The 15771-nt window shown below is 38.1% G+C and overlaps 1 protein-coding gene and 1 long non-coding RNA gene across 3 annotated transcripts in view; one reads left to right on the top strand and one right to left on the bottom strand.

The window, feature by feature from the left end:
* Nucleotides 1-7474: 7474 nt before the first annotated feature.
* On the bottom strand, nucleotides 7475-11657 carry LOC144464217 (uncharacterized). Its single transcript, XR_013491987.1, has 2 exons — nucleotides 11476-11657; nucleotides 7475-9355 (listed from the first exon to the last, which is right to left on the bottom strand). It is a non-coding gene; the product is annotated as an uncharacterized LOC144464217 (long non-coding RNA).
* Nucleotides 11658-13408: 1751 nt separating this feature from the next.
* The window catches only part of plagl2 (pleiomorphic adenoma gene-like 2), a 56123-nt gene continuing 53760 nt past the window's right edge, over nucleotides 13409-15771 (top strand). The window contains exon 1 of one of the 2 annotated variants that reach the window (XM_033628589.2): nucleotides 13409-13620. The gene's annotated coding sequence lies outside the window, so the exon portion shown is untranslated. The other variant, XM_078170295.1, reaches the window with a different exon arrangement.

Below are 15771 nucleotides of genomic sequence, written 5' to 3'. Positions count from 1 at the left end.
TTTGTCAGTTTTGTTTATTAGGATATTGACTCTAAAAAATGGCTGTGTGGCTGTGGTTTGATCAGATTTGATTGACAGTGGTCTCACAACATAAGCATAGTCTAATAACCACCAGGTAGCCAAATGACCTGGCCCAGCACCGGCCCAAAGGAAATAAGTTGGGCTGCATCCAGTTGCCCATCATGGCTGAGACTCGGCATGAATGAATATCCAGATAAACTGGCCTGATTTCAGCTGCTGACACTGCCATCACTGGGCCATTGTCAAAAATACAAAATTCTAAAAAATTATAGACTAAAACTACGCAAGAATGTAAAAATAGGTCACTAAATTATAAACACATTAGAAAGACACTACGCATTGCAACCAATTTTACATAATCCATAAGGGCATCATTTGTGTACAACTGTATTTCTTTGAGAATAAGTGTAAATTTCAATCCAAACTGAGACATGAATCATTGTAAACTTGACACAGCTTTTGCAAAATAAGGCTGTGTGAGCACACATAATTTTTTTTAGTTGTAAATGGCAGCTCTTGGTCATTCTGTTATTGGTCAGTTGGTTAGTCCACCTAATAGAATATTCACACCCTCAAAAACTTGTAGACAGGTCTATGGGCACACTGTCCTGTTAGTTGCGGTAAACTTCATTAGACAATGCTTCGGTTGTCCAACCTTCATCAGGTCAATTAAAAACTCAGCCACAAAAAATTCATTACCCGCCACAGAACTACTTCGGGTTTAGCACGTTACTAACTTGGATATGGATAGAATGATTCAGTCCTGCAGCTCTTCCCTGCTGGCGCCGGACTTCCAAATGGCGTCAGAAAGATGTTGGACTCTTTAGCAGGGCAGACGTTAATTTTTGGTTGGAATTAAAATTGTTTTGACAATATTTTAAATGTCTAACATTGTTTCAGTTTCACTTTTTGTTGTCGTTAACACTGTGATGCAGATGGGTGTTTTTCTTCATACTTTACGACTAAATGTTGGTATTCTACATCAAGATGATGTTGACATGAGATGTTTGGAGGACGTTGGATTCTGGTTACTTATCAGCACAACTTAAAACCAACAAAATATCAACATCATCTGTCATGAGAATTCTACATCAAATGATCTTAGTATTAGACGTTGTCCTGACATTGAATTTTGGTCTAAATTTTCAGCCAAATATCAACGTGGAAAGACATTGGTGGCCAGCTGAGATTTAGACTTTCCAGATGTTATCTGACCAAATGGATCAAATTTTGATTGTGAAACCAGTAACTGTGTTGGGGTTATGACGCTCAAAAAACTGTATCCACTGGTGTCTTTCGCCATTTAAGTCTAGGGAAAGGTTGTTATGGGCCCTATGGCATCAGGTGACAGATGTAATTCCATTCTTTGGCCACTGCAAAAATTGACTTCAAAGCCATGTGCACTTCTTGAGGGGCTAGTTCCTGCATTGCACAAGATTTTGTGGAAAGATTGGTCATGAGCCAAAGGACAGTTGATTAACTGCTGCCAATTTGTAAAACAAAAAGCGCTTTGGAAGTGGCCTATATTAAAAAGGTGCATAACTTCTATATGAATTCACTTAGCATAACCAATCTTTATAGAAAGACACACACACACACACACACACACCATATTGCCATGTCCTCTTTCATTACTCATGAACCGTTTTTTTGTAGGAAGGCATCATTAGACTAGTGAAAAGGCTTTGTAAGATTGAGGGTGTGTGAATGCATGAACACATGGATGTGTGCTTGTTTCCCCGAAGACATGTGTTAATTTATTTTCTGCAACCAGACAGAAGAAAAACAACACTTTACCTCTCTGATTATTAGCATTCCTGACCACTGAGACATCTGAAAGCATTTCATTAAAGCACTGAAAGCATTGCATATACATTAATACTCATTCAGTGGATTTGGCAGCTCAGAGCCTAAAAAATGTGCCAATGCCACCCAAACATTGACTGAGACAAATAGCTGAATTTGATGTTTGGAGCAACATTCACTTGAAACAATTTAGGAATGAGTAATGATGGGTGTTAGCACAAAGTCTGGAAGAGAATCATAGCTTCACAGAGAGTAAGACACAAACACTGATTCAGCAAAATATCTTATCATGTGTTTATTCTCTTCTGATTATTATTGCAGGCTGACAAACAAAGTGGCCACACAAAGTTCACACTGCAAAGAAAAAATAATTGCATTAGACCTTCCCACTTTGCTTCATACTCCCTGGTGGAAATCAGATGGAGCCAATCAGTGCTATGTCCAATGATAAAGAAACAAGGAGCAGCCTTCCCATGGCTCTGTTGTTATAGGCTCTTCATTAGATGTTCACATGTGTGCTCAACATGCCCAAATGCACCGTGCTGCATAGCAACATGTGGCCTGGGTGCGGTCTCAAACTTTTGTTACTTTAATTTAAATGTTCAGACTCTCTGCCAGCCTGCCGTATTTGACTGAATTGACTGATAATTGCTTAAATATGTCATATTAAGGGACTATTCGTTATTTATCAGGGGGAGGGGCTGGTGCAACAGGGGGGAGGTATGTCGAATAATTTTTTTAAGCCCTGTGAAGGGACTTACCCGGTGAGGGGCATACAAAGTTAAATCATATTGTTTTGTATTTATTTTACAGCAGATTTTTAAAGAAAACATGATGGGCCACTTTGGAAGGTATGTTTTCTTCAAAAATCGCCAAAATTGCACCAAACAGAAATTAATGTTGGATTTTCAAGTGTCTGGTAATCCTTGGACACATCATGTGCAACAAACACTTCCCGTCAGAATAAAAACATGACCAAATCTGATCTTAAAATAGTGATTTTTCACTTTATTCTATGTGCCTAATTTAAATACATGACATGAGTGTAAAACTGAGGCTTTTGTCAACTCCAGGATTTTGTCTTCAGCTTTTAACTTTTAACTTTCAAACATCAAAGAGTTAAAAAAAAAAAAAATCTAATCACTAATTTATGGTGGAGGGAGGGTCATACATTCTCCCGCCAGTCACCCAGGGAGGCTCAAATAAAAATATTTGCAGCTTTGGGGAGAAACAATAAAAACAAAACAAAACAAACAAAAAACACATTAACAGCAAAAAAAACAAAAACAAAAAAACAAAATCACATCCCAGCAACCCCTCTCCTCTGATAAGTAAAGAACAGTCCCTAAAGAGATCACTATCCACTGCTGAGAGGCCAAGTGATTCAGATGATAAGATCTGCATACAATTTGTTGTTCATTATTACTCAAAGGACAACCAAATGAAAGCAGTTCAATGGTGATCATAGACTATTATGATTTAACAAATAACACATGTAGCCAAAACACCAAAAAAGTCAACTTTGGAGGTTTTATTTTTCTGTATTTAAACCAAAATCAATGACTTTTTTGGCCCAATTCTTTACACTGAGGAGCAGTTTGAGATGTTTTCTACTCTCTCCACATCCTCCAGTTCAGCCAACCCCGTCTAACATATTCTCTCTTTGTATTCAATCACTCTCGTTTTTCTTTTCTCTGATGTTCGACAGCTGGCTGTTCTTTCCCTCTTTTCCTGTGTTGTTCTCTGTGTCTGCTCCTCCCCCATCCCTTGAACACACACTGTTTTTCATTGTTAGAGATGACAGCAATGATAACAATGCAAAGAACCACAACTCACAGCCTGAGTATGTGAAAAAGACACAGAGAGAGACTTCTTTCAGGTGAACAAATGACACAGATCTCAACAATCTTATGAAACATGAAAAATGTGCACCTTACCTAAATACTCCTCATTTTTATTAGATGTTTGTTGCACATACTGTGTCTGATCTGTTGATGGTAGCATATTATCCTAGTAATCAATAGATGTACATGTGTAATAGGATGAGATTGTACATTGTGTCCTGTGTTCTAACAATTTCATTTCCCCTTTTGAAACTATAAGTTCCTCAGACACCCAACACTTTACTTTAAGAAGCTGCAGAGGAAGCGGGTGACGTTTGCATGTCTTCAACATCAGATGCATATATGTCACTCATGCCCCCCCCCCACCCCCCACCTGTCTTAACCTCTGCCTCTTTCTTACTTGCTGCCGGTGCAGAATAACAGGCCCAACATGCTGCCTGTGGCCTTTCGCGAGAGGGAAATAAGGTAGTCAACCTCAAACAACCCGCCTCCTTTTGACCTTTCTGTGTTGTTACTGACAACCTGGCTTTCAATTCAGCTGAAGTCTGTGACTGTAGCATGCATGGTGTTGAGAAAAAGACCCAAAAATCTGTTGGCATATTTTTAATTTGAGTTCTTCACTCAGCGAAAATATAAAAGTCCCTTAGTGATGATACTGAATCTAAAATAAAACTCATTTCAGCTGGACAGTTTTACGACTTTGAGGTGTTAGGACTATGACCCATAAGTAACAAAATTCTGATGACAAAAATGCTTGTTTTTAATTTCAGTTTTGCTCTCAGCTAGGCATCCCTGTTTGGATTCAAAGTGCTTTGATGACAAGGAAAAATTATCTAACATGAAAGTAACAAAAAAGTAAAAGAAAACTGTTTTATTATTTATAAAGATTTATTTAGATTCAGTGGTGTTGATATCTAGCCAAAATGAACAAAGTCTTTTGACAAAATGCTTATTTTTTTACTTTAAGTTTAGGATCCCACTGTGGAAGCAGTGTCCCTTGGTGACATGGATAGGCTAAAAACTGAATCAAACATAAAACTAACAAATGTGCAACAAAACAAAAATGATCCCCTTGATGTAACTGAATGATGCAGATAAAACCTGATTGTAACAGAAATGATCTCTACTTCTTTTGGCTCCATATATTTACCTACATTTAGAGGTGTTCATAAAATAGCCAAAAGTCTGTTAGACCTTTTTCCTCCCAGCCCATATTTGGCAGCTGTGTGACAAGAGTGACATGGTTACAAACTGGATCTAACATAAAAGTAACAGCAAAAGTTATTTCTGCAAAAATATTAGCATCAAAGTATACACAGAGAACGAAAGTAAAAGTGCTCATTACGCAAAATGGCCCTTGCAGAATATGATGTAGGCTTTTGTATTGTTTAATTTTAATTATTGATGAATAACTATGAACATCATTCTAATTGTACGGCTGGTAAACTTGGGGCTAATTTTACACTTTACTTTAGTTTCACTGAGGAACAATAAAGTTTTATCTTAATCCATATACTTTATCATATTGTGTTTGTTGATTATATTTGTAGTGATAATCTGAGTTTGCAAAGTCACAGATGCCATAAAATAAATGTAGTGAAGTAGAAATATTAAGTAGCAAAAAATGGAATGTCTAAGTTAAGTTGTAAAATGCACTTAGGGAGTGTTCTTTACGTATCAGAGGAGGTGGGGTGGCTGGAGTGTGATGTTGATTTTTTTTACCCTCCCCGAAGCTACATATCTTTTTCCTTGAGCCTCCCTGAGTGACCGGGGGGAAATGCACAACCCTCCCCCCACCATGAATTAGTTTTTACATTTAAAAGACTTACCCTTAGGTGTTGAAAAATTAAAAGCTGAAGATGAAATCCTTAAGTTGAAAAAAAAAAATGGCTTGTTTTATCCACTCTTGTTGCGCATGCTTTTTAGTTAGTGCATAGAGTTTATTTTTAGCCAAATATTAAATGAGATGTAGAATAAAGTGATTGCGATAAAATATCACTTTTCTAAGCTCACATTTGTTAATGTTTTTTTTCTGATGGAAGCATTGCACATGATGTATCCAAAGACCATTGGAAATGTGAATATCCAACGATAATTCTGTTTTCAGTTTCAAGCCATGATACTGTAAATGGTACCTTCCAAGCCAGCCTCCAAGCATGTTTTCTTTAATAATCTGTGGTAAAATAAATACAAAATACAACCACTTAAATCTGCCCTTCCCCTAAGTAAAAATACCCTATGCTAACAAAATTATTTGACATGCCTCCCCCTTTTTGAACCACCCCCTCACAAGTAACGAACAGTCCCTTAGTTACTTTCCACCACTGAGACTAACAAAACCCTATTTTGTCTATTTCTATATGTCTCCTCAGCAGCATAACTTAATGAGGTAGATAAAAATAAGGAATCTAAATATTAAGTGACACAAAATAACTAATTTTGGTTCTAATGATTTTGGCAAAAAAAAAAAAAAAAAAAAAAACAACCTCTGTTGACAAATTGTCTGTTTTCAATTTTAGGATCCCCATTGGCAGCAGTGTGACGTGACGTGGATGTGTAGCTGGACATGACACACCGAGTTCCACCCATCTACCTTATCAATGTGGTGCAGACCACTAGTGCTGGCTGCCAGCAACCTGATACCCCACCAACATCACAGAAAAGTCAGTCTCAGCTGAGATAGACTCCCCCACCTTCTGTGGGTTACCCAGAAGTGATCACACACCAGATGGTCAGTGGTTACATCATGCACGAGGTGATGGTACACTATCTTTCAGTGCAACACCACTGCGTTTGACATCAGGCATTCACATGTTGTGTAACATATGTGTTTTGAGCAAATGTTGCACAACATGCCATGTTGATTTTTAGGGTGTGAGAGGTGGATTCTTATCACACCTCATGTACTTGAATGTTGGCTATGCTGTGCAACTTGACCTTTGTGGTTGAATAATGGCCAAATATTAAAAAGAAAAAAAAAAAAATGAAAAGAAAAAAATCACTAAGAACAGACCCCCCCCCCCCCCCCCCCCCCATATATTAATTTAAATATAAAGAAAAATAATTGCTATATATGATAGGCAACCATGAATTGCCATCCAAATAATTATTAACAAATGTAATTAGAATCATGAATCACCTTAACAAATTGCAATCATAAGTATTCATGGTTTTAGTATTACTGTGTGCTGAAGTTCTGTATGTGGTTTGTCCAAGTGGTGTTGCCGTACCCCAACAGAAGCCGTGGCTTGACTGCTGTGGGTAGGTACAGTTAATGTCAAACACTGTATTCCCTATCTGTTTAATTACTTTCAAATATATAAATCAAATCACAATGTTTGTTCACAATAACTTTGTGAGGTTAGGAAACTCCCATGCAAGCAAACCCAAGCAAACACTGGCTCAGTCTCTCAGTATTCACCAACCTTAAAAAGCTGGCCACATAAAAAAGTGTATTATTGTTTTTTAGTCTACACTATATTTAAAATGTTTTTACTGTTTAACATTGCTGTCAGACAGCCCTTTCTGGAAGGGGACTGGAGCTGTTGTTTCAAAGCTACCAGACTCCATTCACAGAAACACTCATTTTACTTCAGAGAACACGAGAGCTGCTGGTCTACCACCGCCTCGGTCAGTTAATGTGTAAGGTAAAGCAGTGAAAATATTTTGAATATAGTGTAAACTTAACTGATGTAAAAAATTTTAGGTGGCTAACAAATGCGATTTGCTGCAGCTCCCATCCACAGCAGTACATTGCTTAGCTTCTGAAATATTTGGTTTATCAAAGACGCAAAGCAACACCGTACATGGCCCACTGTCTTTTAACAAATATTTTTAAAAGTTACAGTCATGGCTGAAAATGACAGAGAAATAAACAAGTTTCCTGATTTCACATATCTCCACAATTCAAATCCATTGGCACTTATATACCCAGAAGTGACTGTTGTGTTAGCCCGACATTACGGTGTCTTGAAAGTGGAATTAATATGAGTGTAATGTAGGCTATATCTTTGTCAACTTTTATAGTTTTTGTTAAGTATTAATACTATAAAACTTCAATTAAAAGCCTAGATTAAACACCCAGTCCCTTTTGACAAATAAACGTTGGTCTCAGTTTGACACCTGATCTGGTCACCAAGCAGTTCATTTTTTTTTTTTTTAATAGAAGTTCCTTGGAACACTCACATCCAAGCTAAAAAAAAATTGTTTTAACAGGATAAAGTGGTGTTGTGTCGGTATGCCAGGTGCTGTAATCCTTGAGTGCCATAACTCACTCTCTCTCTGATGAGCTGTCTGTCAGAGCTAGATCAAATGAATGAATTATAATTGATATATTATCCGAAGCCTAATTTTTAAACATGTAATATTCATACAGATTTAAATAAAACATGTAACTGTATTTCCTCATCTCTACTGAGCAACAGTTTTGTGTGATAGGGATTACAGGCCTATCCCATACAGACATGTGTCGCAAATATAGGCCCATTGATTTCAGTGAATCAAACAAATATAAGTCCTGACTATTAATAAGTTTTACTGTATGTCATAAAAAAGGTCATAAAAAATGTTATTGTATAATATACCACTTTTAGAATCCCTGATCTAAAATTTTTGTTTCAAAATGCTCTAAAATTGTCAATTTAGCTGTTTTAAAAATTTCTCCTTCAAGGAATTTCCCCCAGACCCCCCTCAAGCGTTGGGTCCATTGAAAATTGTCCCCCCAATATTAAATAGGTGATTACGGCCCTGCTGGAAAATAATTACACCACAAAAATCCTGATTAAATCCATGATTCCTGAACCTTCTCAGCTCATGAACTAAACAGGACCATTTTCGCCCCACCCTGACACCCAGGCTCAGTAACACAACCTATTTTTACGCAACTCTTATTTAAAGAAGTACTGTCCAAAACAAAAACTGAGCGAGAAAATCATGTGTGTCCGCAACCTCAGGTCTCAGCGTCATATCTGTGCAACTGGAAGGGATGTCTGCGTCTCTGTCTTTGAGGTTTACCCCATCCTTTCTAAGCTGTTTATCGCCCATCTCTGCTAATGTAAACCGCCCATCTGTTTTAAACAAAACACATAAAAACACACACATAGTCATTTCCCACCACGCCAGACCCTGAAAGAAGGGATTGCTGGGTATTCTGGTGGCAAGGAAATACACTCCAGATGTGAACAAATTGTCCCCCTTTCTAATTGCTATTGTGTTCGCTGATGCTGATTTTGGATCTCTTCGGTTTTTGTAGCTGGGGCTGAGAGTGCTTGTCAGTTGATTAGTGCATGTGTGTGTATTTGTTTGGGAGCTTGAGGGTGTGAGGTTATAAATCTGGTGGTGTTAAGATGAGAGATGTGAAGTTAAGGGTGTTAAAGGAAAGAGGGGTAAATTGGGATGACACTGGAGGAACAGTTGGAGATCTGACTACTGTTATCCAGCCACCATAAACAGACACAGATGTTTCTGCTCAGTGCCTGATGAAGGCTTTATTTAAGGGAGCCCATCGTCTTCTTCTGTCCTGTCATCATAACTTCTGAGAGGCTGGCTTGCTTGTCCCTCGCAGTGCATCTAATCAGGACTGATTAGGTGTGTGGTAGCCAGAGACATGCAGGGGAGTGGCTGCTCTGAGGGCTGCCCCTGCTGTCCTGTTTACAGAGCGCTTTTCTGCATGTGAGGGGTTTCCTCTGCATGGAGAGATGAGAGAGAGGAATCAGACCAAGTCCACAGCATGATGTGGCGTTTCATAAGATAGTTAAAAATCACTCCACAACTCTAAACAACAGACCACCGCGCAACTGCAATCAACCTGACTGTGGTCTCACCAACCACACTGTAATCCAAATAAACAAACAATGGCATAATGAAAGAAGTCTCCCTCTTTATGCTGGGAAATCGCTTCACCTCATCCATCTTCTCTATCATCTATTCTCATCCAGTTTCTGTTTGTTTTACAGCATCCTCACATGAAAAGCTGCAGGAGGAAAACAGACTACAGCTGCTTTAAAGATCGAGGATTCCCTAGGAAAACTTGATGAAGGTCATATAACCCTATCAGTGCCACTGTAATGATATATCATTTCACAATGTTGGAATTATAAGCTTCTATATGTGTTCTGAGTGGTTTTTGAGATGCTGAGCTTCAAGGTTTTGCATTCCAAATCGCAAAAAGGATGTGGAACAAATGTCTGCCATATACAAAAATGACAGAATGTTATTCTAAATGTGCGATATCAAAATTCTGTCAGATTGAAAATGGGGTTTTAGGGACTAATACAGATAGAACCTTACAATCCTCAAAACTCCCTTTCTGCTTGGAATTATAAGGTTCTATCTGCCTTCTGAGAGGGTTTCGAGATATTGAACTTTGTGGTTTTGCATTTCAAATAGCAAAAATGATAAGTGTAACAAGCCTCTTTCATACACAACAATGGCAGACACCATAAAGTTATTCAAACTGTTCAGTATCAAAATCCTGTAAGGTTTGTAAATGGGTTTTTTAGTGACATATTGAATGTAGATAGAACTTTCTAATCCTAAGAACTCGTGTTCTGCTTGGAATTGTGAGATTTTTCAAGTTATACAAAAAGTTTACCTAGAATTTGTCTTAAACATAAAATTAGTGTTGTAACAGATTGTCCAAATGTATGAGAGAGTTTCATTTAATGGCATTTCTACAACATTTATTTCTTGTCTTAGGACAAATCTTATTTAAAAAAAAAAACATTGTAGGTTAAGTAAAAGTCACTGCTAATTATTTACAAAGTGTTGATGTCAGTTTTAGGTAGGTATATGGTTGGTTATTAAATACATTATTCCAGGAACCATTAGTTAAAGTTTTCTTTGGGTTTGACAGCAAACAGCCACTGTAAGACATCTAACCAGGACTGTGTTGCACAGAAAGTGGGACAGGTAAAAGGATATTGTAGATATTGTCTCTACAGGTCAGTACAACAAGTAAATAAGATGTGTGTTGGGTTCAGTTACTACAGGAAATGTTCCAGCAGTAAGGGCAGTAAAAGGCAGTATCAGTTTTTGAAAGATTCAGACACCTAAGAAATGTTGACTTGTTTACCTTTATAATGAGTTTATAATGTCAGAGCCGTAAGAGCTTAAATGTATTTAATTTTCACAAATTATTTGATTAAAAAAGAGAGAATAATTATATGTAATATGTGTATAAAAGGCTTATAATTCTATAACAAAGTGCAATTAAATAACTGCATCAGTCAGATCAAATATTTGAGAGTTCTTCCTGTTTAAGTTCATGTTTCATGTTCATGTTTAGATGTCACTTTTTAAAATGTGCAATGATGGATGCATATGTGAGAACTCATAAGAAGTCATCTCAGAATTGAATATGAACCTTCTCAGTTTAAATATTTCATTCATAACAATTCTTTAATTGCTTTAATGATGATTTGCTCCCATAAGCCATCACTGATTAGTAATTACATTTTTGTTTAAAAATAGTATTTGTTAGCAAACAATCCTCCGGAGGAAAATCTGCCTAAGTTGCCTGTTTTTTTCTAACTCAGGTCAGTGCTCAATGATTATTAATGTTCAGTCCAAAAATAAATGTTTGCTTTAAGACAAAAACTTAACGTGATTTTTGAAGCCAAATCGAAAGTTAAACAACATTGCGGTCGTAACGTGGATTTATTCCTATTTTCAGTAGCTGTAATGCTTTAATGTTTTCAAGCTGTTTTGGATGCAGTTTTTCCCTCCCTGTTATTTAGCACTGAAACGGAACTGAGAGCCCTCAGATAAAAACAAAAGCCCGACCACTGGCGGATCAAAATAATACCTGTAGATGTTTGGTCCAAAATGATGACTGTCCTCACACTTTGATCTGAATTATCGCACCCAACTCTGATGAAAAATAAACCCTCCCTATCATGTCCACACAGTGTGCTCAGCACGCTGCAGAGACAGGTAAGCCTATTGTGGTTTTGGAGGTATTTCCCTCTGAACAACTGGCATTTTCTACCCCGCTCCTCTGTATTGAACACGCCAAAAGCCTTTTGATGCTTTCATGTTCAGTCGGAAATGTCGCAATTTCGAGAGCGAGATTGATAACCTAACAAAATATGAATAAATATAAGTGAGGTTTTGTATGATGCTGTAATATCTTTATTTAGTGCTCAGACAGCAGCTAAATTAGGCATTTTAAACATGTTTATTTACTAATCAAAACATCAAACAGTGGCACTCCAACATATACGTATAGATTAGGCCTATCTAGATCATGTTTTTACTCATTTTAAAATAAATCAACATAAAAAAAAATATGTAACTTATTTTAGTGCTCATAAAACTGTTATCTCCGATACTACTTAAATACACAGACACGAGTATTATTTCTGTATATTTAAAATATAAGCAGACGGGCAGCACTTGAAAGCAGCATTATTGAAGACTCTTGCTCCCCCACCCCCCATACTCACTCTCTCTGCACAAACACATTCACCCTGCGGGCTTGGTGGGGCTGTTGGAAGCCTGTGGAGGGGCTGGGAAGAGGTGCTGGGGGGTTAGGGTGATGAGGAAACGAGTTGATGTGCCCTGGAAGTAATTCTTTCACCCCCCACACACTACCCCCTCTCCAAAAACACACAAGGTGGGAGAAACGGGACCACCACCAGCACCACTGGTAGCCTTTAACACGTGGGGACCCGGTGCGAGCATCCACATTCCTGCTGAGGGACTGAAAGCATGCTCGATTTCTTCCACCGTGTTGTCACTTGTTGACGCTTTAATAATAATAATAATAACAATAACAATAATAATAATGATAATAATTGCACAATGCATGATTTAAGTATATGTTTTATGTTGTGTGATAAAGACATGTTTTTGTGATAATTTATCGATGGACGGTCTTTTTTATTTTTTTCCCCTCATTTGTAAAATATTTGTACATTTATGTGCACAACAACAATGTCAACGTAACCCAGACAAATGTAGGAAAATCTCACTATTCAATCACAAATTTAGAAGATACATATTTTGTTGATATGAGTGTGTTTTGCTCACATTTTTCAGTTCTTCAAAAGTCTGTAAAGTTGAGGTGACATCGCAATAATTCATTAGAATGCACTGCTTCCTGTTGTGAGGAGGCTACACTTTTCTTTTGTACAATTTTATTCAAAATATGGGCTGTTGGAAACAATATATGTATACAAAAACAGAAACAAATAAAGGTATATTTAATGCAGTTAATCTTCTCTCATTGCTGTTTGGTTTCAAAGGCGATACAAAATTGAGTAAAACAAATTAAACAAATAAAGATAGTCCCATCCGATTACCACAAGCCCTGCGATTTCTTAAAAAATATTTAAAAAAATATTTAACAACTACAAAAAGCTCCCAAAGTGTTTTAAATATATTTAAATATGATCAAAAACGCTGCTTTGAACGTTTTTTGTTGGCTATAGTGACAATACGAAATGTATTCACACATTAACTGTTAATCTGTCAAACCACGGCTTCGTTATAGTGAATTATGATTTAAACTGTTCTAAAAACATGCATGTTTCTTCATAAACCGAATCTAAAGAATGAATAAGTTGGGCTGCAGGTGTATTCACAGAATCAATAACTTGTTACGGGGAGGACTGGCTGCTGAAAAACCAGTAAACTGTCCCTGCTTGGAAAAAAAAAAAAAAAAAAAAAAAAAAAAGTTTGTGAAAGTGGCCTGACGTCACACTCCCACAATGCTTACCGCCCCATAACTCCGCTGCAGCCTGAGGGGAGCCAGACTCACTCTCAGGCCCCGAATATTGAAAAATTATTGAAAAAAATCGGAAAAAATAAGCAAACAACAGATCGAGGGGAGAAAAGAGCGGGGAGCGGTGGCGTGGGCTCTCCCACGGTGGGTGTCTGGTCCGGTCCGAGATGGAAGGTTACCGGGGCTCCATGTGAGATTGACTAATGCGGTGCTGGAAACTTTTTGGTGGGTAAACTGCTCGTTTTTTTCACTAAGACCTCATAATGTGGCTGCACGTCCTGATGTGTGCATGTGTGCTTTTGAAACAACTTTACCAACTTTAGATCAACTCTCACTCACACTGACTGACACATCGACGTGCGCCACACTTGAATTGTTATGAATGTGTTGTTACTATCGCGTAATCGGACTTTGCGTAATTTTGCTTATTTTTTTGGTGGCAGCATGGAACGATCTGGGTATTTAATTTTTAATTGCGCGATCGCCTTCTCTGCCCCTCGAGGCTCTTTCGCTCGATAAATATGTTGCAAATGCGAATCTGTGAAGTTGTTTAACACGGTGCACTTTGTCCAGCGGCCCCTCGCTGTTGACGTCTGATGTTCTTCTTCTTCATGTTTTCGGCGATCTGGTAAGTTTTAAGCAATTTCCGAATCTTTATCAAGTGTGGCATGCCGCTGCAGAGGAGAGGGAGATATGGGTGAACGTCCCATGGCGTGTGTTAGTTTGCGAGGGGAGGAAAAAGTTGCTGTAATGTGGAAGCTGTTGGCTCTGTGTGCATCATACTGTTCCGTTCTCTACATTAGGACTTATATGTCTGATTTTGAAGCGTCCCCTTAAACCTTCAAGCCATTGTTGTTGACTGAATGTATATTTGGCCCCTCCGCTGGGTTATCTACATGGCTGGTGACATGTTTGTCGCTGATCGGATGTTTTGTGTCTCTTGCCTGCGCGTGCGCGCGCGCGTGTCTGTGAAAGAGAGAGAGAGAGAGAGAGAGAGAGAGAAGAGAGAGAGAGAGAGAGTGAGAGAGAGAGAGAGAGAGAGAGAGAGAGAGAGAGTGTGCTTTTCCTTGGAAGCGGGTAAATAACAACCAAGACCCTACCAAAGGGGGGGTTGGGGGTCAGAATGTGGGGGTTCCCGTTTATGCACATGTTATTGATAGCTGACTTGGCTGCAGGCTTCTACTTGCTACACGTATATCGTCAGTCAGGAGGGTGGAAATAAGCAAAAACTAGTGTTGAAAAAGTTCTGCTACAATAATGAGGTGCAGTGTTTGCGTTGTGCTGTTTGTGCATGCTTTCACCATATTATTTACATTATTGTTGAGTTGTTTTTGTCACTGCTGTAACATATCATTTAATACAAGATCACTCTTGTTTCTTTTCCAATTGAACACAGAACTTGCACTATAATTGCACTTTGTGATATTTAGGTGTTTTCATTACATCAGCTTTAAGTTACCAGCAGGCATCCTGTGGATGTACAGGAGTTGCACATGTTTGCAGATCTCCACAGATGCACAGGGGAGACTCCAGAGGGTTGATGATTATTTCCAGTCTTAGTCTGCTGGTTATTTCCTCTATTTATCGATTTAAGTGTCAAAAAAGTGAAAAATACCAATTTCAGGGGTCTCATTTATAAAACAATACATAAGATCAATACTGAGAAAATACATACAAACAAAAGCCAAAAATGGTTTGCGCCAAAAAATATTCAACACTTCCTATAATCAGGCTTCCACCTCACCATCTGCATCGGCAGTTTACTGTCTCCAAAATGTTCATAAGCATGGGTCAACGTTTCTCCCATCAAGTCTGTTTCTACACATCGCAGCTTTTGTTTGGGAAGTGGTGCACGCCTCTTTTAGGCTGTGTTTTGTGCATATGCAGTGTTCATAAATGAGACCCCAGGTTCCTGAGGCCAAAGTTGAGGTCTTCACATAAGTTGGTTTGTCCATTTGACAGATCAAAAGCCCCCAAATTATTAAATTACTATTGCATAAGACAAAAAAAAAACAACAAAAAAACAAAAACAGCAAGTTGTCAAAAATGACAAGCTATCAGGAGTTTTCAGAATAACTGCAAGTTTTTGTTCTGTCAATTGACTGGTGCTTCAGCACTTGAATCAACCCTCACAGGATTGATAGGTTTCTAATGGCTCAGATACCCTTCTGCAACATCATTATTTGCTTGTCATTCATTTAAGGTAATAATTTAAGATTTTGGGTGCAGAATGTAAAGAAAATTTCTGCCTGGTTTGAACAACGCTCTATAAAAACACAATAAGTTACTGTGATCACCCTGATTTACCTGAGTAGCCTATATAGGGCTCTAAAAGCTGTAAAAGTCCCTCAGTGGTGCAAAAAGATTGATGCCATA

Source organism: Epinephelus lanceolatus, chromosome 8, assembly GCF_041903045.1.
Source record: "Epinephelus lanceolatus isolate andai-2023 chromosome 8, ASM4190304v1, whole genome shotgun sequence".
Classification (NCBI taxonomy): domain Eukaryota; kingdom Metazoa; phylum Chordata; class Actinopteri; order Perciformes; family Serranidae; genus Epinephelus; species Epinephelus lanceolatus.
The sequence above is the reverse complement of the archived record's forward strand: the minus strand, read 5'-3'. Positions and strand labels throughout refer to the sequence as shown.